This window comes from Eriocheir sinensis, chromosome 53, assembly GCF_024679095.1.
Source record: "Eriocheir sinensis breed Jianghai 21 chromosome 53, ASM2467909v1, whole genome shotgun sequence".
Taxonomy (NCBI): Eukaryota; Metazoa; Arthropoda; class Malacostraca; order Decapoda; family Varunidae; genus Eriocheir; species Eriocheir sinensis.
In genome coordinates, this window is record NC_066561.1 from 8,968,216 (window position 1) to 8,989,985 (window position 21,770).

The following is a 21,770-nucleotide window of genomic DNA, read 5'->3' on the forward strand; positions in this document are numbered from 1 at the left end:
AGTGGGCGGGCGAAGAAAGAGAGGAGAGAAGAGGAAAGGAAGAAAAATAAGAGGTAGAGGTGGGCGGAGGAGAGACAGGAGGAGAAGAGGAGGAGGAAAACGGCAAGGAATAAAGGAGGAAGGGAAGAGGATAAAGGGAATGAAGTACGTGAGGAGGAAATAAAGATGAAGATGAAGAGAAAGAGAAATAAAAGGTCGGAGGAGAGGAACGAAGGAGGTGGAGAAGAGTAAATGAATGAGGGAAGAGAAAGAGAAAAAAATAAGCAAATGGAGAGAAGATCAAGAAATAGAAGAGTGGAAGGAAAGAAAGAAAAGTGACGGGAAGAGGGAGAGGGAGAGGAAGAGGAAAATAGACAAGAAGAGAAGAAAGGAGAATAGAGGATGATAATTATAACGAAGAGAAAAGAGAAGAAGGAAAAAGAGAAAAATTAGATGAAGAGAAGAAGAGGAAGAAAGGAAAAATAAAGGAGGAGGTTTAGAAGAAGAGGGGAGAGAAGAAGGAAAAGAAAGGGAAAGTTTAAAGATGAAAAGATGAAGAAAAGGCAAACAGAATAAGGAAGAGGTATTGAAGAAGAGGAAGAGGAAGAGAGAGAAAATAAAGGAGGATATTTAGAAGAAGAGGGGAGAGAAGAAGGAAGAGAAAGGGAAAGTTTAAAGATGAAAAGATGGAGAAGGCAAAAAAAAAAATAAGGAAGAGGTTTTGAAGGAGAAGAGGAAGAGGAAGAGAGAGAAAATAAAGGAGGATATTTAGAAGAAGAGGGGAGACAAGAAGGAAAAGAAAGGGAAAGTTTAAAGATGGAAAGATGAAGAAAAGGCAAACAAAATAAGGAAGAGGTATTGAAGGAGAAGAGGAAGAGGAAGAGGGAGAAAATAAAGGAGGAGGCTTAGAAGAAGAGGGGAGAGAAGAAGGAAGAGAAAGGGAAAGTTTAAAGATGGAAAGATGATGAGAAGGCAAAAAAAATAAGGAAGAGGTATTGAAGAAGAGGAAGAGGGAGAGAGAGAAAATAAAGGGGGATATTTAGAAGAAGAGGGGAGAGAGGAAGGAAAAGAAAGGGAAAGTTTAAAGATGAAAAGATGAAGAGAAGGAAAAAAATGAGGAAGAGGTTTTGAAGATGAAGAGGAAGAGATTTTGAAGATGGAAGGGAAAGAGGAAGATGCAGGGGGTCTAATATTGAGGGCATTCCTGTCACTCCACCCTTGCCAAGCCCTCACCACCACCACCATCACCACCACCACCACCACCACCATCATCACCACCACCACCACTATGTTCACCCTACTTAGATTTGACTGGTTACACTCTCTCTCTCTCTCTCTCTCTCTCTCTCTCTCTCTCTCTCTCTCTCGTCTCTCGATATCTGTAAAACTCTACGGATTTTAATAGCACATTTCAGTAAGTCTACGGTCTACGCCTCTACGGTCATTACAACCACACAAACAACACCTTCATAACACAGCGTAAAGAGAAAAAAAGTTAACAAGTGGACAAGTAAGATAACTAAAACAAAATACCTTTTCCCTACCTCTCTTAAAACCACTTAAACAAATACCAAAACCCTCCAAACACAACACAAAGACACAAGAAAGCAAACAAGTGGACAAGTAAGACTATCTCCCCCACACATCTTGCACACGAGGGAAGGGACAGCCAGGGACACTCACCTACTGACGGGGAACTGACGGAGAAGGCGAAGAACATGTGCCCTGGACCCCTGCCGCTGAGGGCCGAGGTCCAGGCGAGGTGGTTACTCCATCTGGAAGTCACCTGCGGGAGGGAGAGAGACAAGGATGAGTGAGGAGGTGAAATTAAGATAGGGAAATGGCTGAAGGTGTGAGAGATAGTGATATATACATAGATACAGAGATGGATAGATGGATGAGTACACAAAGAGAGATAGAAAGAGAGGTTATAAAGAATGAGTAATTGTTGTATGGGGGATGAGTGAAGGTATGAGAAAGTGATAGATAGGCAGATAGATAAATAGATAGACAGATAGATAGAAAGATAGATAGATAGATAGATAAAGATATATATAAGTGAGTAGGAAGGAGAAACTAACTTATGGTGAGGGATGAAGGTATAAGAGACAGATAGATAGATAGATAGATAATTAGATAGATAGATATAAATAGAGAGAAAGATAGAGAGGAAGAGAAACATCAAACTAACAAGAAACAAGAGCAACAAAAAGCGTAAAATCTAGATATAGAAAAACATTAACAGAAAACCTCATAAAAAAGGCTTACCCCACCTCTCTCTCTCTCTCTCTCTCTCTCTCTCTCTCTCTCTCTCTCTCTCTCTCTCTCTCTCTCTCTCTCTCTCTCTCTCTAATACAGTGCCAACCCGGATCATGTCGACGGAAAAAATGTCACCTCAGCTTGGTCAGTAGGTCACGGTTTCTGAGGCTTCCGTGAATCTATTGCTTTGAGGGAGGGAAGGAAAGGAGGGAGGGGAGGAGAGAGAAGAGAGAGGAAAGGGGAGGGAGGGAATTGGGAGAAGGATGGGATGGAAAAGGAGGGAGGGAAGAGAAAGGAAAGAGGAGGGGAGGGAAATGGGGGAAGGATGGGAAGGAAGGTGAAGGAGGAGAAGAATGGGGAATGGAAGGGAAGGGAAGGATCGGAGGGGAGGGAAGGAGAAGAGAGGGATAGGAAATGGAGGGAAAGGAGAGGGAAGGGAGGAAAGAGGAAGGGGCAGAGATGAGAGACACTAAATTTTCTTATAATGAGTCTGTTTACTTATCTTTACTTATTTGTCTACCTCTACTTCAGTCTACTTTATCTATACTATTTACTTATATTTTTCTAAGGACTTATTTTTTCTTAAAGTCTCCCCCTAAAAATAAAAGACAAGAAAAAGAAAACTCACACTTCAGAGACGAAAGTTATGCACGATATCTTATGCAACTAATATAAACTTTCCTTTTTTCTCCCTCCTTTTTTATAGCCATCAGGGTGGCCTGTTGACTTTCCTTGATCTTCTCCTTAGGTAAACATTTAGAAGAGGATGAGGGAGAGAGAGAGAGAGGGAGGGAGAGAGAGGGAGGTAAAAAAAAAATAGTGTCTCCATATTTTAAGTTTGGACCAAAAAAAATCATGAAATATCGGCAAAAAATAGACTTAGGAGAGAGAGAGAGAGAGAGAGAGAGAGAGAGAGAGAGAGAGAGAGAGAGAGAGAGAGAGAGAGAGAGAGAGAGAGAGAGAGAGAGACAGAGAGAGAGAGAGAGAGAGAGAGAGAGAGAGAGAGAGAGAGAGAGAGAGAGAGAGAGAGAGAGAGAGAGAGAGAGAGAGAGAGAGAACGTCCTCCTCACCATCACTACTGCCGGCCCCACCACCAGATTTAGCCACCACCACCACCACCACCACCGCCGCCAGACGTGCCTGTTATGCCCGTGACCTAAACATCTGTATTAAGTTACACGTTATTCGCTGCCAAAGGGATCAAGGGAGGCCAAGAGGTGACTTTCCATCAGCCAACACACGGCTCTTGACGCGGCGGCGGAATGCGTGGCGTCGAGAGGAGCGAAAGGAGAGTAATAACGATCGTCTGAACTTGACATTGGGAGCTTGCAGAGGATTATAAGGATGCGATATTGCTGTGTCCCGGGGTAATGGTTTTTTTCTATAACCACTTTTTTATTTATTTTTTTACAGCAAAGGAGACAGTTCAAGGGCGTAAAGAAAAACATAAAAAAAGCCCGCTACTTACTGCTCCTGAATAAAGGTCATAGGAGTGGCCAAAAAGAGAGGTCAATTTCGGGATTACGGGATAATGCGACGGAGATGAGCACTGAGGCCACGCGTAGATATTGTGCATGCCCGCAAATCTACCTTTATACCTTATGCTACCTCATCAATATTGCCTCTTCTATATTACCTCAACAACGCCTCTCCTCTAATTGGCTGTTTTCCTCCTCCTACAATCTTCCGTTACGCTGTTTTCGCTGTATCTCTTGTATCGTTACCGTCTGAACTTGCCAACTGTATGCCTTCAACCCTCCGATGACGTCCGTGCACATATATTGTACTTAAACTCATTCCTATGCTGTCCAACTTTCTAATGCAAGAGTCAACCACTATATTAATTCTTTCATGCCTCTCCGAAAAAAAGATTAATAGCTAGATAGATAAATTGACAAACAGACTGACAGTTAGACAAGTATAGAAATATAATGGATGGAGAGGTAGGTAGATATATACATAAATAGATCGATCGGAAGATAGATAAAAACACAACTATTTAGGTTAACAATAACTCATATTTAGTTTAGCTAAGACAAACAAATGAGCATCGCATCGCTACAAACAAATGAGCATCGCATCGCTACAAACAAATGAGCATCGCATCGCTACAGATATATGAGCATCGCATCGTCCCCTTGAGTGCATTTTTTTCGTCCCTCTTCTTCCCTTCTTTCTTTCCTCTCTCCTTTCCTTCCCTCCATTCACTCAGATTCCTCTCCTCCGCCGTCCCTTCATTCCTTCCTTCCATTCACTCACGTCTCCCTCCCCTTGACAACATTCTTCCACAAACAGGTGAGCGTCGCATCGTCCCTTTCCTCTTTCCCTTCTTTTCCCTCCCATTGCTTTCCCTCCATTCACTCAGATTCCTCCCTATCGCCACCCTTGCATTCCTTCTCTCCATTCACTCGTGTCTTCCTTCCCTAGACAGTATTCTCCCACAAACAGGTGAGCATCGCATCGTGCCTATCGTATCGTTCCTTTCCTCGCTCCCTTCTTTCCTCTCTCATTGCTTTCCCTCCATTCACTCAGATTCCTCCCTATCGCTACCCTTGCATTCCTTCCCTCCATTCACTCGTGTCTCCCTTCCCTTGAGAGTATTCCCCGGCAAACAGATGAGCATCGCGTCGCCCCCACCGTGAGCGCATTCCTGCCCCGCCTCGGCCAAGGTCTGGACACTTGATACTGCATGGCGAGGCGGGGCTATTCTTGGGCTGATGTACACTCGCCCAGACAATGTTTGGGAGAGAAGGGCTTTGTCTTTCTCTTCTTAGTTTTCGTCTTTTTACCTCGTCTTTTTCTCAAGGTATTTACTTCTCTCTCTTACTTAATTCAGGTTTTGTAACGCCAAGACAAGGATTGGTTTACTGAGTGGTGGGTGAGAGGGACGGGCTTGGCAGTCATGTGGTGAGTGACAGTACGAGGGAGAACTTCAAGAAAAAGGAGAAGGGGGAGAGGAAAAGGGAGAGGAGTGAAGGGAGAAGGGAAGAGAAGGAGAATGAAAAGAAATGAGTGAGAAGTGGAATGTGGTGAGTGCCAATACGAGGGACAACTTCAAGAAAAAGGAGAAGGGGAGAGGAAAAGGGAGAGGAGTGAAGGGAGAACGGAAGAGAAGGAGAATGAAAAGAAATGAGTGAGAAGGGGAATGTGGTGAGTGCCAATACGAGGGACAACTTCAAGAAAAAGGAGAAGGGGGAGAGGAAAACGGAGAGGAGCGAAGGGAGAAGGGAAGAGGAAAAGGAAAATGAGTGTGTGAGAAGTGTTATGTGGGGAGTGCCAATACGAGAGACAACTTCAAGGAAAGGTTAGATGCATTCATGGATAGGGATGACAGGTAGTGTTAGGTATACAGGAGTTGCCATATGTAGGCTAACTGACCTCTTAGAGACTTATTATGTCATCTTCCTAATCCATTTTTTTAATAATTTATAATCATTCCTTTTTTTTCCCACAATCATGCATCAGCAAAACACAAGTCTTTCTGGTTCAACGTGAAATATTAAACTGTTATCAAGTTCTTGTTTATTTTGTCTTTTTTTACTCCTTGTCTTTTTCTAGAGTAATTTCTTCGTCTTTTCTAGTCTTTTATAACACGGATAATGCAAAATGAGGAGTAGATAGGCTCTTTTAAGTTCTGGTGTCTTTTCTAACTCCCTGTCTCGTATTTCTGTAGAGTAATTCCTTAAAGTCTTTTTCTAGTCTTCAATACTGCTAATGCAAAAAGAAAAGAGTAGTTATGTTCTTTTAAATTCTGATTCTTTTTTTAATTTCTTTTCTCGTATTTTTTGTGGAGCAATTCCTTCAAGTCTTTTTCTAGTCTTCAACACGGCTAATGCAAAAAGAAGAGAGTAGTTATGTTCTTTTAAATTCTGATTCCTTTTTTAATTTCTTTTTTCGTATTTTTTGTGGAGCAATTCCTTCGTCCTTTTCTACAGCCTTTCACACGGCTTAAATCACATGAACAGACTGCGGCAGACGGTGTACAGCCTCCCAGTCCGAGCATCACGTCACCGCGGCCTCGAGTCCCTTCCTGACGTCACCGCCACGTAACGCCGGGCACGTCAAAGTCCCTCCGCCTGGCTCACACCTTTGGCCGGGCAGCCGCGAGTCGCCGAGCCAAGCCGCCCACCCTCGCTCGCATGACTTCCTTCGGCGCGGGATTCCTCGACGTAAAGGCCGAGGCACGAATCAGCCCACCCTCGCATGGCTTTCTTTAGCGGTGAGGTCATCCAAGTACGAGTCGCGGCACAGCGCTAACCACCACCGTATGACTTTCCTTAGCGCCAAGTTCTATGCAAGGGCCGCGGCACAGATTAACCCAGCCTCACATGGATTTCCTTAGCGCTGAGTTCTTCCAAGTACAGGTCGGGGCAGAGAACAACCCACCCTCGCATGGCTTTCCTTAGCGCTGAGTTCTTCCAAGTATACGGGTCGGGGCAGAGAGCAAACCACCTCCACATGACTTTCCTTAGCGCTGAGTTCTTCCAAGTACAGAACAAACCACCCCCTCATAACTTTCCTTAGCCCATACATTTATCCTCACTGTTGTATCCTCCCTTACTTCCCCCCTTCACGCCTTTGCCAACCCCGCTAACACGTAAACGGCCCCACCTTCCTTGCCTGAAGCACGTAAAGGTCGGGCCACAAAACGAGCTCCTGAGATTGTTCCTTAGGCTGCCACTTCGCCAACAGATTAAAGTGTTAGGAGGAGGATAAACTCAGCTCTCAGCACTGTTACGAGCCCTCAAACTGTGTCGTGTGGTTAATGCTTAGAGTAAAACTGAGGCAGGTATTCTCAGGCATTTTCGGTTCTGACAGCAAAAGGAGATTAATAGGGTTTTCATGAGTGTTTTTCTTGCGTTCATGGTGCAGAAGACTTGTCAAACTATCACTAGACTCATAAAACTACCCAAGGAAATACCCACATCCTCTACGAAAGACTTATCAAATGGGTGTGTAAGTCCCGAAATGTCTGAGAATCTGGGCATCACAAGTGAGTCACAGGTGGAATGTTGGATGAAGGTTGATTTATACTACAGTTCCTCCTTCTAAACGCCACCATAGAAAACGTATGAGTCTATATTTTTTTCTTTCCCATTCCGTAAAGTTTAAAATGCTACTCGTTACGTATCTAAGGTGAAAAAAGAAGAAGAGTAAGCTAATTTTTCCTCCGCTAAATCCCAAATTAGGCACGGCATGGAAACGGGAAGATTGCAGGGATGAAAAAGTAATGAGATTTTGGCGTAAAAAATAAAAAAAAACTATTATATCACCTGCTGAGAGAGAGAGAGAGAGAGAGAGAGAGAGAGAGAGAGAGAGAGAGAGAGAGAGAGAGAGAGAGAGAGAGAGAGAGAGAGAGAGAGAGAGAGAGAGAGAATGTAGGGCGATAAGACTCACGCCGTCACCAGTAAATTTCTCAGCTTGAAGAAATTTATGACTTAACTATAGCGCAAAGGAACGGAAACATCCTCTTAGTGTCAGGAGATGGAGGAGGAGGAGAAGGAGGAGGAGGAGGAGGAGGAGGGGGAGGAGAAAGATTAAGAGGAGGAAAAGAGAAAAAATATGAGAAGCTGAAGAAGAAGAAGAAGAAGAAGAAGAAGAAGAAGAAACAGAAGAAGAGAAAGAGAAGGAGAAAGAGAATCAGAACGGAAATAAGAAAAAAAATAATAAATCAGACCAACAATTAACATGAAAACAACGACAACAATGTGACAAGAAGCATCCATCATGAGAGAAGAAAAACTGTACCTCCTCCTCCTCCTCCTCCTCCTCCTCTTCCTCCTCCTCCTCCACACCGGAAAGGGAACGGAGGGGGCAAAATAAAGATAGAAAGGTAAAAAATTGATTACTAACACCTGCTTCTAATGAGTTCTAACACCTGGGCGAAGTTGGGAAAGCTACACTGTGACTCCTTGTTGTTAGTGTGTGTGGGGTGGGTGGGTGGGGGGGGGGGGGGATGTCGCGTGCCTTCTCCCTTAACTAAATGTGTAAGTCCAAATCTACTTCATTCTCGCAGTAATAATATTTAAAAGCACGTATTCCCGCTATTGTATTCTCCTTCATATCCTTCCTTCATGGTTCTATTGGTCTTTTGTCTTTGTTAATTCATGAGTAAACCCAAATCGACCTCTTTTCCAGTGTAATACTCAGCAAAATCACTTATTCTTGTCGTTGTGTTTTCCCGTATTTACTCTCATTAAGACTTTACTGACTCTGATAATATGCAAACTCTTCCCTGCCTTCCTTGCTTATACTCAGACTCTCCCCCTCAGCACAGACTCGTCCAATGGTTCTATGTATAGTGTAGAGTTCTTCAACGTCCGTGTCGCAGAACTATTTAACGAGTAGCGGGCTTTTTTTTTTATTGTTGTTTCCTTTTTTTTGTGCCCTTGAGCTGTCTCCTTTGATGTAAAAAAAAAAAAAAAAAATCATCATCACGCTGACTAACTGAAGAGCTGGTGAACCACTGACTCACCACACGCAGAATGTTAAGAGGTTGGGGACAGGAAAGTGCGGGCGATGAATAAATCCAAACTGAGTCTCGTCAAGGAAAGTTTCAAGTCCATGTCAGGGTGATATCAAGCTCTTGGGGGATCCATAAATACTGATTTGGGAGACCGCTCACAACACGCAGAGATGTCAAGAGGTTTAAACCAGGAACGTGAGACCACTGCATGAACTAAAAAATGGGCCGCGTCATGAAGAGTTTGAAGTCCATGTCAGGGTGATATCAAGCTCTTGGGGGATGCATAAATACTGATTTGGGACACCGCTCACAACACGCAGAGATGTCAAGAGGTTTATAACAGGAACGTGAGACCACTGCATGAACTCAAACTGGGTCACGTCATGAAAAGTTGAAGTAGTTTGAAGACGTTTGAAGAAGTCAGGGTGATAAGCTCCCGACTGATGGTTGAATACTAAACTGGGGAGCCACTTATTTACCACACGCAGACTGTCAAGGAGTTTATTGCAGGGCATAAACTCAAACTAGTCCGCGTCACGACTAGTTAAGAGAAGTTTGAAGAGGTTTAAGAAAGTAGTGGTGATAAGCTCCTGACTGATGGATGAATACTAAATTGGGAAGCCACTCATTTGCCACACGCTGACTGTCAAGGAGTTTATTGCAGGGACGTGAGGGCAGGGCATCAACTCAAACTGGTCAGCGTCACGACTAGTTAAGAGAAGTTTGAAGAGGTTTAAGGAAGTAGGGGTGATAAGCTACTGACTGATGGTTGAATACTAAATTAGGAAGCCACTCATTTACCACACGCTGACTGTCAAGGAGTTTATTGAAGGGACGTGAAGGAGGGCATAAACTCAAACTAGTCCGCGTCATGATTAGTTTAGACAAGTTTGAAGAGGTTTAAGAAAGTAGGGGTGATAAGCTCCTGACTGATGGTTGAATACTAAACTGTGAAGCCACTCATTTACCACACGCAGACTGTCAAGGAGTTTATTGCAGGGACGTGAAGGAGGGGATAAACTCAAACTAGTCCGCGTCATGTCTAGTTAAGAGAAGTTTGAAGAGGTTTAAGAAAGTAGTGGTGATAAGCTACTGACTGATGGATGAACACTAAATTAGGAAGCCACTCATTTACCACACGCTGACTGTCAAGGAGTTTATTGCAGGGACGTGAGGGAGGGCATCAACTCAAACTGGTCCGCGTCACGACTAGTTAAGAGAAGTTTGAAGAGGTTTAAGAAAGTAGGGGTGATAAGCTCCTGACTGATGCATAAGAAACCGTCAATCGGGAAGCCACTCACTACACGCAGACTATCAAGAGGTTTATCGTAGGGACATGAGGGAGGGCATAAACTCAAACTGGTCCGCGTCACGATTAGTTAAGAGAAGTTTGAAGAGGTTTAAGAAAGTAGTGGTGATAAGCTCCAGACTGATGCATAAAAAAACGTTAATCGGGAAGCCACTCACTACACGCAGACTATCAAGAGGTTTATCGTAGGGACATGAGGGAGGGCATAAACTCAAACTGGTCCGCGTCATCATTAGTTAAGAGAAGTTTGAAGAGGTTTAAGGAAGTAGGGGTGACTGCTGTATAAAAAACCGTTAATCGGGAAGCCACTCACTACACGCAGACTATCAAGAGGTTTATTATAGAGACTCGGCGATGCAAGAACTATAAAAAACTGGGTCACGTCATGAAAAACTTGGTCAGAGTGATAAGTTAGCCCGTCTCCTCCACCGCCTCTTACCCCGCACCCCCTCACCAGGCCCGGGCCAGCGTTATATTTACCCTGAGTGTGCCGCCGCGGCCTGCCCAGGGAGGGAGGGAGGCAGCGGCGGGGCGTCAGGCGGGCGGCATTATCACCCACACTGACCACCGCGCCGCGCCTCACCAACCGACGCCATTTTCCTCAGCCGTGCCAAGCCGTGTAACAGTTGGGAGACACAGAGAGACACAGGGAGACACAGCCGGCAGCCTTGTCTCCCTCGGTAAACATTATGACAATTGTTTTTTTCTTGAGGACAACTTGCACACTGCCGAGTGCGGAAATGCTAGAAAAAAGCGTTTGATTGGGAGCCTCGCCGCCGGGAGTGCCATGCCAACCCAACTCGGCCGTGGTGCCAAGCGAGGCCCAGTAAATCGCGCCTCAATAAAACAGCGCGGCTACAAATGTAACGATGACGGAGACACGCTCAGGGCTGGCCGGCGGCGTGACAGCCTCGAGGCGACGTCTTGCGGCGGTAAAGACTGCGAGGGAGGTGGAGATGTTTAGCCGCCTGTCAAATAGCTCAGCGGGGTTGTTTCTCTTGTTGCACTTTCGTTAGCGGCCTGCCCTCCACTGTGTCTTCTCCTTTCGTTACATTACACATTATATAGACATTTGTTATTCATTTAGAGAAGGGGAAGAAGGAAACAGCAACACCGACAAAAACAAGAATGGATATGAGAAGGAAGCAAACATTCATCACATTATACATCACACAGTCATCACATTTCATCACACTTTACGAATGAAGTCAATTATCTCCTTTGAACTTCTGCAACCATCTCAAGAGGAGCCAAATGTCTGTATTTCCTCTACCTACGACTTAAACGTTTTCAAGAGGGGAGTATCAAGACACCTCTCCTGATATTGACACCCTCTTTTGGCTATACTCTATCAATCATTTGCAAGAGAAGCGCCAGCGGACATTTTTGTTTAATCTCTCTTGTTCCCTTTACTCTAACAATATAACTTCATCTAGCATCGTTGGTCTCCTTTCTTTGTCGCACGTAAAAAGTAAAACCTGTTGATCACCTGTTGAATCTTCCCCCAGCACACCTGCCTAGCCATTAGTCATCCCCGTGGCTCCTGATGCACGACGCGAGGCACGTTTTTCTCTCTCCCATAATAGCTTCCACGCGTGACCGATCTGGGGCGAGTGTCTTCACCTCCGCCGCGACGTAAACACATATACAAGAGTCTTTCCCGTAAATCCATCGCGAGTGTCTGCGCTGCTAACGATATAATAATGGGTGCCTCATAAAACACTGCAGCTATTTATACCGGAATCAAGACTGAACTGGGTCAAGTGTGTTCACCCCGACCGCAGTTTCAACACATACTATGATCGGTATTTCCGCACGCTTCCTCCGCCCCTTATATCAACTATTTCCAAGGGCCGAAACGGAGAGGAGTAGGGTTTTCAAGTCTGCTTTTTTTCACGTTAATAGTATATACAGAAGCTTCAGCAGACTCCCACCAGGGTTATAAAACTAGGTACCTTTGGAAATGCCTACAACTCCTATATACGAAAGCCTTGTCAAATGTGTAAGCTTGAGAGCCGAAATGTTTAATTATAAGAATATGACCCACGCACAAGAGGCTTTCCCATAGCTCCTTCCCGTCTGTTGTTTTCCCTATGTGAGTCTAAGGTAAAGTTCCGTTGCCATTATACCTTCAGGAGTGTTTCGAGGATTGAACGGAGGCAAGGGTGTTCGCGTCGCCTCGTCAACATATAAATAAGAGATTTGCCCGTGAAACTATCTTGTTAATTGTCCGTTTTAAGTGTTTTGTTTTCTCTAATGATTTTTCACATGTCATATCCATTCATTAAGCTTCTCCTCTTCCTCCTCCTCCTCCTTCTCAACCTCTTCAGCCTCCTCCTACTCCTCCATCTCCACCTCCTCCTCCTCATCCTTCTCAACCTCTTCAGCCTCCTCCTACTCCTCCATCTTCACCTCCTCATCCTCATCCTTCTCAACCTCTTCAGCCTTCTCCTACTCCTCCATCTCCTCTTATTCCTCCTCCTCCTCCTCCTCCTCCACCTCCTCCTTCTGTTCCTCCTCCTCCTTCTTACATAAAACACTATCTATCACTCCTGAATTATGACACTTCTTTAATAGCCAAGAAACAAACGAGCCAGACTTTATTTAAACACAGCAAGAGGGACTGCCGTATATAAGTCACGTTCGCCGCCCTCACAGCATAGTAAATAAGAGTCTTTTATAAATCACTGTATATTTACTTAGTGTCTGATTCATGGCGCCTCTCCTGTGCCGTCTAAGGAACACAGAAACAAGGGCTTTATACACAACAGGAGACCCTACCTTGATCCCTCACGCTTGCCGCCTTCAGTGAGAGTCTTATAAAAATCATTGAATAATTACTCATTGCCTGACTTATGGCGATTCTCCTATGCCATCTAAGCAACTCAGAAACAAGGGCTTTAAACACACCAAGGGAATGTATCGTAGCTCCTTCACGAAATACGATAATAGAGGAAGATAAATGAATAAACTAAAGAATAAATAAATAAATAAATAAGGTAAATCAGGCGTAGAATTGATAAAGGAATAACAAAAATGATAGAGTAGAGAGAGAGCCAGGTAGAGAGATGATATTAGAGCATTTACCGGAGCAGGATAAAGAGATGGAGGACGTTGGGAAAGGTCTTACTCTTTTAGTGGAGATAGAGAGAGGCAGGAAATCTCTCTCTCTCTCTCTCTCTCTCTCTCTCTCTCTCTCTCTCTCTCTCTCTCTCTCTCTCTCTCTCTCTCTCTCTCTCTCTCTCTCTCTCTCTCTCTCTCTCTCTCTCTCTCTCTCTCTCTCTCTCTCTTCAGGAGGAGGAGGAGGAGGAGGAGGAGGAGGAGGAGGAGGAGGAGGAGGAGGAGGAGAAAGAAAATGAAAGCTTCCTTCTTCCTGGTTCGGTTCAGTTCATGGAAGGCAAAGTAAAATGAGAGAGAGAGAGAGAGAGAGAGAGAGAGAGAGAGAGAGAGAGAGAGAGAGAGAGAGAGAGAGAGAGAGAGAGAGAGAGAGAGAGAGAGAGAGAGAGAGAGAGAGAGAGAGAGAGAGAGAGAGAGAGAGAGAGAGAGAGAGAGTTTCCTTGGAAAAGACTGGAAATGTAATCTGAGAAATGCTGCCCAAACGATACAATCTCTCTCTCTCTCTCTCTCTCTCTCAAAAATAGATGATGATGAAATCCCAAACACACACACACACACACACACACACACACACACACACACACACACACACACACACACACACAGATTATAAAGCATAGGAAAAAGGAGGAAGAGAAAGATGGAAGGAGGAGGAAAGTAGGAAGTAAGGTGGAGAGAGAGGAGGGAGGGAAGGAGGGAGGAGAGGAGAGAGGAATAAGGGATGTAAGAGTTAGAGGTAGGGAGGAAAAGGAGGGAGAAAGGAGGAGGAGGGAGAAGAGGAGGGAGGAGGAGGAAAGGAGGAAGGAGTAACATACTTCTAAAGACATGCCAAACCAACGAGAGAGAGAGAGAGAGAGAGAGAGAGAGAGAGAGAGAGAGAGAGAGAGAGAGAGAGAGAGAGAGAGAGAGAGAGAGAGAGAGAGAGAGAGAGAGAGAGAGAGAGAGAGAGAGAGAGAGAGAGAGAGAGAGAGAGAGAGAGAGAGAGAGAGAGAGAGAGAGAGAATGAGTATTTGTAGATAGCTCTGAGTGCCAAAAAAGAATAAGACCACCACCACCACCTTCACCATCACCACCACCACCACCATCACCACAACCACAACCACCTTCACCATCACCACCACCACCACCACCACCACAACCATCACTACCACCACCACCATCACCACAACCATCACCACCAACACCACCATCACTACCACCACCACCACCAACATCACCACCACCACCAACAACATCAATGAAATCTGCTACAACATCCACAACAACCGTCACTGTAATAAGTCACTAAAAACTTTTCAATGTAAGGATAAAAAACGAGAAATAAAAAAAATAAAAAAAATAAAAAAGATGCGCAATATACTTCATTCCTTAATATCAAAATAATGCAGAAAATAATAAAAAATATATTACTAGTTAAGGGATTAAACCTCGTAAGAAAGTCTAATATACATTCAACTCCAGAGAAAAAAAACAAAACAAAAAAACGACCCCAACATACTTCAACTCTTAATCAAAGTATCATAGAAAAGAAAACACTATTGGGTAAAGAATTAAACCTCATAAGAAAGTTTGATTCACTTGACAAAACACCGCAGCAACAGAAGTGATTGGCTGCGTAAACAAACAAGAAAACAGCTTTGCCACTAGTAACCACAAACACCCACACCCACACCCACACACACCCCCACACAGAAAGATTTACAGCTGTATTTCAAGCCCTCGAGATGTCAATTATTGCCAACTCAAACACCAACGCAAACTACTCCTTCGCTTCTCGCCTTCCTTAAATTCCACACACGTAGTTCACCTCCAAATACATTCCTTTCTTGTCATACTTGCGGCATACCATCACGAAGAGAGACGACTGAGTATGTTGGATGTAGCCATAAACCCGTGATAGTGGTTCATTGAAAGCTTGTAGTGAACGGCGTCTGGCTGATTGATATAGTTGGAATTGATCTCAAGGGAACGGCCGAAGAATGGAGAGCTTGTAATATGGGTGTTAATAAGTATATATATATCACTAAACCGTAAAATTGGTTCATTGAAAGATTGTATTGAACGGCGTCTGGCTGATTGATATAGTTGGAATTGATCTCAAGGGAACGGCCGAAAAATGGAGAGCTTGTAATATGGGTGTTAATAAGTATATCTGTTACCTTACCTGTTTACCTGACTTTAATCTAGCTTACCTCAGGCGAATCCAATCTTACCCAAATGTACCTGACCTAAACTTTTCCTTACTTAAACTAACTTATTCTTATCCTGTCTGTTGTTTTCTTTCCTTACTGATCTTCAAAATTAACCTTACTAATATATTCTAACCTATTCTTCCTTAATACTTCTTAATCAAAGCTATCAAACTACCAACTCGTGTCTCTTAATTTGCAAATCACCAAAACTAACCTTAATCAATTTCCATTTTCTCTCTCTCTCTCTCTCTCTCTCTCTCTCTCTCTCTCTCTCTCTCTCTCTCTCTCTCTCTCTCTCTCTCTCTCTCTCGTCAGGTGCAATAGGGACAGACATGTGGAGCAAAGGACTTCATTTTTACGGTAATTTCACACTCAAGAAGGATTTCCCACACGTTGTCACACCTGCCACACACCTGTTCACACTCGTCTCACATGCCCTAATTAAACTTACCTTACCTAATCTTACCTTTTCTAACTCCTCCTTTACCTAGAATGACCTAAACTTACCCAATCTTACCCTTCCTTGACCTAGAATGACCAAATATTACATAATCTTATATTTTCTTGACGTTCATTGACCTAGAATGACCTAATCGTATCTAATCTTACTTTTTCCAACTCTTCCTTGACCTAGAATGACCTTCTCTTGCCTAATCCTACCTTTTCTGACCCTTACTTTAGCTAGAATGACCTAATCTTACCTTCTCTAACTCTTCCTTGACCTAGAATGACCTAATCTTACCTACGCTTACTTTTCCTAACCTTTCCTTTACGTACAATGACCTCTACGTTTACCTATACGTCTCATTAATTATACCATACACGTCTCGTTCTATCTTATTTTTCGCCATTCCTCCACACACGGTCAGTCATGCTTGCCCCTCGCTTTTATCACTCTCTCATTTACCTGTGCAGACATACACATCAAAATACAGAATGTTCCTTTGGTAGTGCAGACTTAAACCCGTTATACAACCTCTCAATTCCTAGGCCATTCCCTTGCGATCAATTCCAACAATACTAGTCAGGCAGATCCGTTCCTTACGAGCTTTCTATCTATAAGTTCTACGGGTTAGTGGGTGCACCTAACATTAGTATTTTCTCTGTTAGTAATAGTATGGTGCAAGGATGTCAAGACGGAAGTACTTGGAGGTAAGAAAGTGAAATCTAACGAAGGCTGCCGTAGATTTTTGAGTTGGTAATAAGTAGTTTTTGTTTTAATAAGGGAATGCTTGGGATACGGCCGTTGACTAGAGGACTTTGAACACTTAACTCTGGATTCCTGCGTCGGTATATATGGGAGAGGCAGCAAGTGAACGGATTAACAACCAACATAGTAAGGAGAATCTTGGAATACAGCCGCTGATTAGAAGACTTTGAACACTTAATGGCTGCGGTATATATTAGAGGCAAAAAGCGAGAGGATTACAACACCCAACATCGAAAATAAGGAGGTCATAAAACTACCCCTGGAAATGTCAAAACCTTCTATAAAAGCCTTGTCAAATGTGTTTCTTAGGTTCATGGTACAGAAAAAGGGTCAAACTACCACGAGGGTCATTAAAATACCCCTGGAAATACCCAAAACTCCTAGAAAAGCCTTGTCAGATGTGTGTTTCTTAGGTTCATGGTTTAGAAAAAGGGTCAAACTTCCACGAGGGTCATTAAAATACCCCTGGAAATACCCAAAACTCCTGGAAAAGCCTTGTCAGATGTGTGTTTCTTAGGTTCATGGTTTAGAAAAAGGGTCAAACTACCACCAGGGTCATAAAACTGTCCCTGGAAATGTCAAAAAATAATAGAAAACCCTTGTCAAATGTGTGTTTCTTAGGTTCATGGTACAGAAGAAGGGTCAAACTACCACCAGGGTCATAAAACTGTTCCTGGAAATGTCAAAAACTTATAGAAAACCCTTGTCAAATGTGTGTTTCTTAGGTTCATGGTACAGAAAAGGGGTCAAACTACCACGAGGGTCATTAAAATACCCCTGGAAGTGCCCAAAATATGTGTGCTTGGACGCAGAAATGTTTAAGAATATGACTAAACTTCAACACCTCGCAACACACCACACCTGTCTCGTTACCTGCCCCCGCACACCTGTCTCCCCGTGCCCTCACTCGCCGCCTCCTTCACACCTGTCTGATGCTATATAAAGGGTCTTGGTGCTACATCTCTGGTCTTAATCCCATAGTTTTAGCCTTCCTATGGTACACACACACACACACACACACACACACACGACTGTAGTACATGTGTAAATTAATCAACTAGGCTTATCATTATTATTGTTATTATTATCATTCAAATTTTAGTAGTAGTAGTAGTAGTAGTAGTAGTAGTAGTAGTAGTAATAGACCTCTTATTTGACCACTTTCTGAAATGAGGGTAGTGATTAGCGGGCGTTTTTTTTATCTCATCTATCTATTTTTACCATTGAGCTGCTTCCTATACTCTAAAAAAAAAAGTAGTAGTAGTAGTAGTAGTAGTAGTAGTAGTAGTAGTAGTAGAAGTAGCAGTAGTAGTAGTAGTAGTAGTAGTAGTAGTAGTAGTAGTAGTAGTAGTAGTAGTAGTAGTAGTAGTAGTAGTAGTAGTAGTAGTAGTAGTAGTAGTAGTAGTAGTAGTAGTAGCAGTAGTAGTAGTAGTAGTAGTAGTAGTAGTAGTCACCCACTCACCCAAGAGTCTGGACAACGAGAAGAGGGCGGGACAGCATACAAGGGAAGAGCGGCGAGAGCGAGGCGGGAGAGGAGGGAGAGGAAGGCACTGAGGTGAGAGTGGCACTACGGTGAAGGTGGCACTGTCCTCACGGCTCCGGCGGCGGCACCTCACCCTCGCCGGCACTGCCACGAGGACCCGGTGCCAACGTGGACCGGTGCCATGTTAAAAGGGGGGTGGGGGAAGGAGGAAGGGGGACGGGAGAGAGAGAAAGGTGGGGTGAAGAAGAGAGGAAGAAAATGGGGAAGGAAAGAGGAAGGAGGGATGGAGGGAAGGGAAAGGAAGGAAGGAAAGAGAGGGAAAAAGGAGGAGAGGATATGAGGAGGGAAGGAAGGAAAGGAGGAAGGAAAGGGAGGGATGGAGGGAAAGTGGACAGGAAAAGGGAGGAAAGGAGAGGAGGAAAGGGGAAGGAAGGAAGGGAAGCGAAAGGAAGGGATGGGGAACGGAGAAGAAAGGAGGAAAGAAGGAAAGGGAAGGGAAAAGGTAAGGAAGGAAGGAAATTGTGAAGGAAGGAAGAGAGAAAAAGGAAGAGGAGGAGGGGAAGAAAGGAGGAGAAGGAGGAAAATGAGAGGAAAGGAGGGAAGGAGGAAGGAGGGAGGAAGGGGAGGAGGAAGGGAGAAGGAATGGGAGGAAGAGGAGGGAAAGGGAGGGAGAAGGAAGGTGAGGAGGGAAAGGGAGGAGGAAGAGGAGGGAAGAGAGGAGAGAGAGAGAGAGAGAGAGAGAGAGAGAGAGAGAGAGAGAGAGAGAGAGAGAGAGAGAGAGAGAGAGAGAGAGAGAGAGAGAGAGAGAGAGAGAGAGAGAGAGAGAGAGAGAGAGAGAGAAACTATATCAAACTATTTCCTTTCCATTCACTATCACATCATTATCATCACCATCAAAACCACCACCATCACCACCATCATCATCACCACCACCATCAACACCACCACCACCTCCTCCTACACCACCACCACCTCCATCATCATCACCATCACCACCACCGTCACCACCACCACCACTACGCCCACCTCCTCCTACACCACCACCATCACCACCATCATCACCATCACCTCCACCACCACCACATGGTTCACTTAATCTATATTTATCACCATCTAAATCTGTTCTTCCCCCTCTTCTCTCCCTCCTCCTCCTCCTCTCTTCCTCCTCCTCCTCCTCCTCCTCCTCTTTTTTCCTCCTCCTCGTGCTCTTCTTCTTCCTCCCCTCACTTGCCCCATGTGTGAAAGTATCCATAAGAGTGTGTGTGTGTGTGTGTGTGTGTGTGTGTGTGTGTGTTGGAGGGCCTGGGCAGCGCGGGACCGGCCAGGCATCACCAGTCATTCGTATTTTTATCCTCTACTTCACTGTGATGGTGTGAGAGAGAGAGAGAGAGCTGCCCGCGATGCCTGGGAGAGGGTAGGGGGTGAGGGGAGAGGGAGAAGAAGAGAGCAGGGGTTGAGAATGAAAGGGGAAAGTAAGGGATGAGAGGTGAGAGGGATAAGGAGAGGGAGGGGTGTGTGAAGGAGGTGAAAAGGAGAGTGGGAAGAGAGTATTGGGACTGAGTAAGAAAGGAAGATTGGGATAAGTAGGAGGATAGGGATAGGTGAAAGAGTGGGAGGTGAGATGAAGAGGGAGGGGAGAGAGATAGGGAGGAGAAGAGAGTGAGACTGAGGAGGAGGTGGTAGATTATTCCCTTAACCCGTCCGCTGGGATTGGCACGGATTTCGCCTTCACTGGTAGCCTGGTAACTTATGCTCCCAGGTCTTTCTATCCCTCAGTGGTGGGTAGTGGAGTGTTTCCCATGTGGTATTGGTATGCTGGATTTCCCCTCCCAAGATGCATGACCTCACATTTTTCTTCACTAAATTGTAGCAGCCACTTTTTGTTCCACTCCTGTAGCTTGGTGATGTCTTCTTGTAGGAAATTCGCATCCAAGGGGTTCAACACAAAGCAGTCTGGCATTAAAACAGAAATCTTAAAACGAAAACGAGGATGCCAAAACAGAAAACTCAAATTCGTAGTCAGGGACGCTAACCACAGTAACGCAGAGGCGGGGAGGGTGGGCATTGACAGTGACTGGGTATTCGGTCATGGCGCCGAAACAGCTTTGGTCATAAGGCACAAAACTTGACTGAAAGAACCCTAGATGACGAGAAGGAGACAACGAAACACAGACATGAAAAGGTTAAAAAGGGAAGGAAAAGAAAAGTATACTCAGAGGTGTGGATAACGTCTGCCGTTTACTCTGTCTCTACCATTACTCTGCCTCAAGAAAAACGTTGTGAGCATATTTCATTACGGCAGCAGCTCCACCAAACGTTTAATATTTGGGGATGTGAACTAAAGCAGGAGCACTGAGTTTATAAGAGGCCCCGGACGAGCAGGCGGTGTGAGTGTGTGAACCAAACATTTGCCGTCCATGTCATAAAACAGCTAAGAACAGACTCACAGGCACTGGGTGACCTCAGGCCATAACATTAGTTGGCGCTCCCTTCATCCGCAACCTGCTTGTTCTAATAGTAATTTTTTTATTGTAGTTGGGATAATGCATAAGGGTTTTCGTTTGTTGACGATGAATGCAGCAAAAGAAGTGCTTTTCTTATTCCAATTTACAACTAAGTAATCTATTCTTCATTCCTTATATTTTCTAGTCATTTCTTTTTAATAACATCTATGCTCGTCTTTTTGGTGCTTTTCTTATTGCAATCTATAACTAACTAATCTATTCTTCGTTCCTTATATTTTCCAGGAATTTCTTTTTATTAACTTGTATGCTTGTCTCTTTTGTGCTTTTCCTATTCCAATCTATAGCTAACTAATCAATTCTTCGTTCCTTATATTTTCCAGGAATTCCTTTTTATTAACTTGTATGTTTGTCTTTTTTGTGCTTTTCTTATTACAATCTATAGCTAACTAATCTATTCTGCGTTCCTTATTTTTCTATTTACTTCTTTTCATTAACTTCTATGCTTGTCTTTTTGGTGCTTTTCTTATTCCAATATATAACTAACTAATCTATTTTTCTTTCCTTATATTTTCTAGTTATTTCTTTTCATTAACTTCTATGCTTGTCTTCTTGGTACTTTTCTTATTCCAATCTATAACTAACTAATCTATCCTTTGTTCCTTTTATTTTCTAGTTATTTCTTTTATTAACTTGCATGCTTGTCTTTTTGGTGCTTTTCTTATTCCAATTTATAACTAATTAATCTATTCTTCTTTCCATATTTTTCTATTTACTTCTTTTCATTAACTTCTATGCTCGTCTTTTCAGTACTTTCCTTGTTCCAATCTATAACTAACTAATTTATCCTTCGTTCCTTTTATTTTCTAGTTATTTTTTTATTAACTTCTATGCCTGTCTTTTTTAGTGTTTCTCATATTCCAATCTATAACTAACTAATCTATTTTTCTTTCCTTAAATTTTTCTAGTTATTTATTTTTATTAACTTCTACGCTCGTCTTTTTGGTGCTTCTCTTATTCCAATCTATAACTAACTAATCTATTCTTTCCTTATTTTTCCAGATATTTCTTTTTATTAATTCGCATGCTCGTCTTTTCGGTACTTTTCTTATTCCAATCAATAACAAACTAATCTATTCTTTCCTTATATTTTCTAGTTATTTCATTTCATTAACTTCTATGCTCGTCTTTTTGGGTTCTTTTCTTATTCCAAATTATAACTAACTAATCTATTCCTCGTTCTTTATTTTCTAGTTATTTCTTTTCATTAACTTCTATGCCTGTCTTTTTTGG

The 21,770-nt window shown here is 43.5% G+C and overlaps 1 protein-coding gene across 1 annotated transcript in view; it reads right to left on the reverse strand.

The window, feature by feature from the left end:
* The window catches only part of LOC126983329 (RING finger protein nhl-1-like), a 45,879-nt gene extending 27,718 nt beyond the window's left edge, over nucleotides 1–18,161 (reverse strand). The window contains exons 1-2 of the mRNA XM_050836029.1: nucleotides 17,995–18,161; nucleotides 1,663–1,765 (exon numbers count right to left, since the gene is read on the reverse strand). The gene's annotated coding sequence lies outside the window, so the exon portion shown is untranslated. The remainder of the gene's footprint in view (nucleotides 1–1,662; nucleotides 1,766–17,994) is intronic.
* Nucleotides 18,162–21,770: the final 3,609 nt, after the last annotated feature.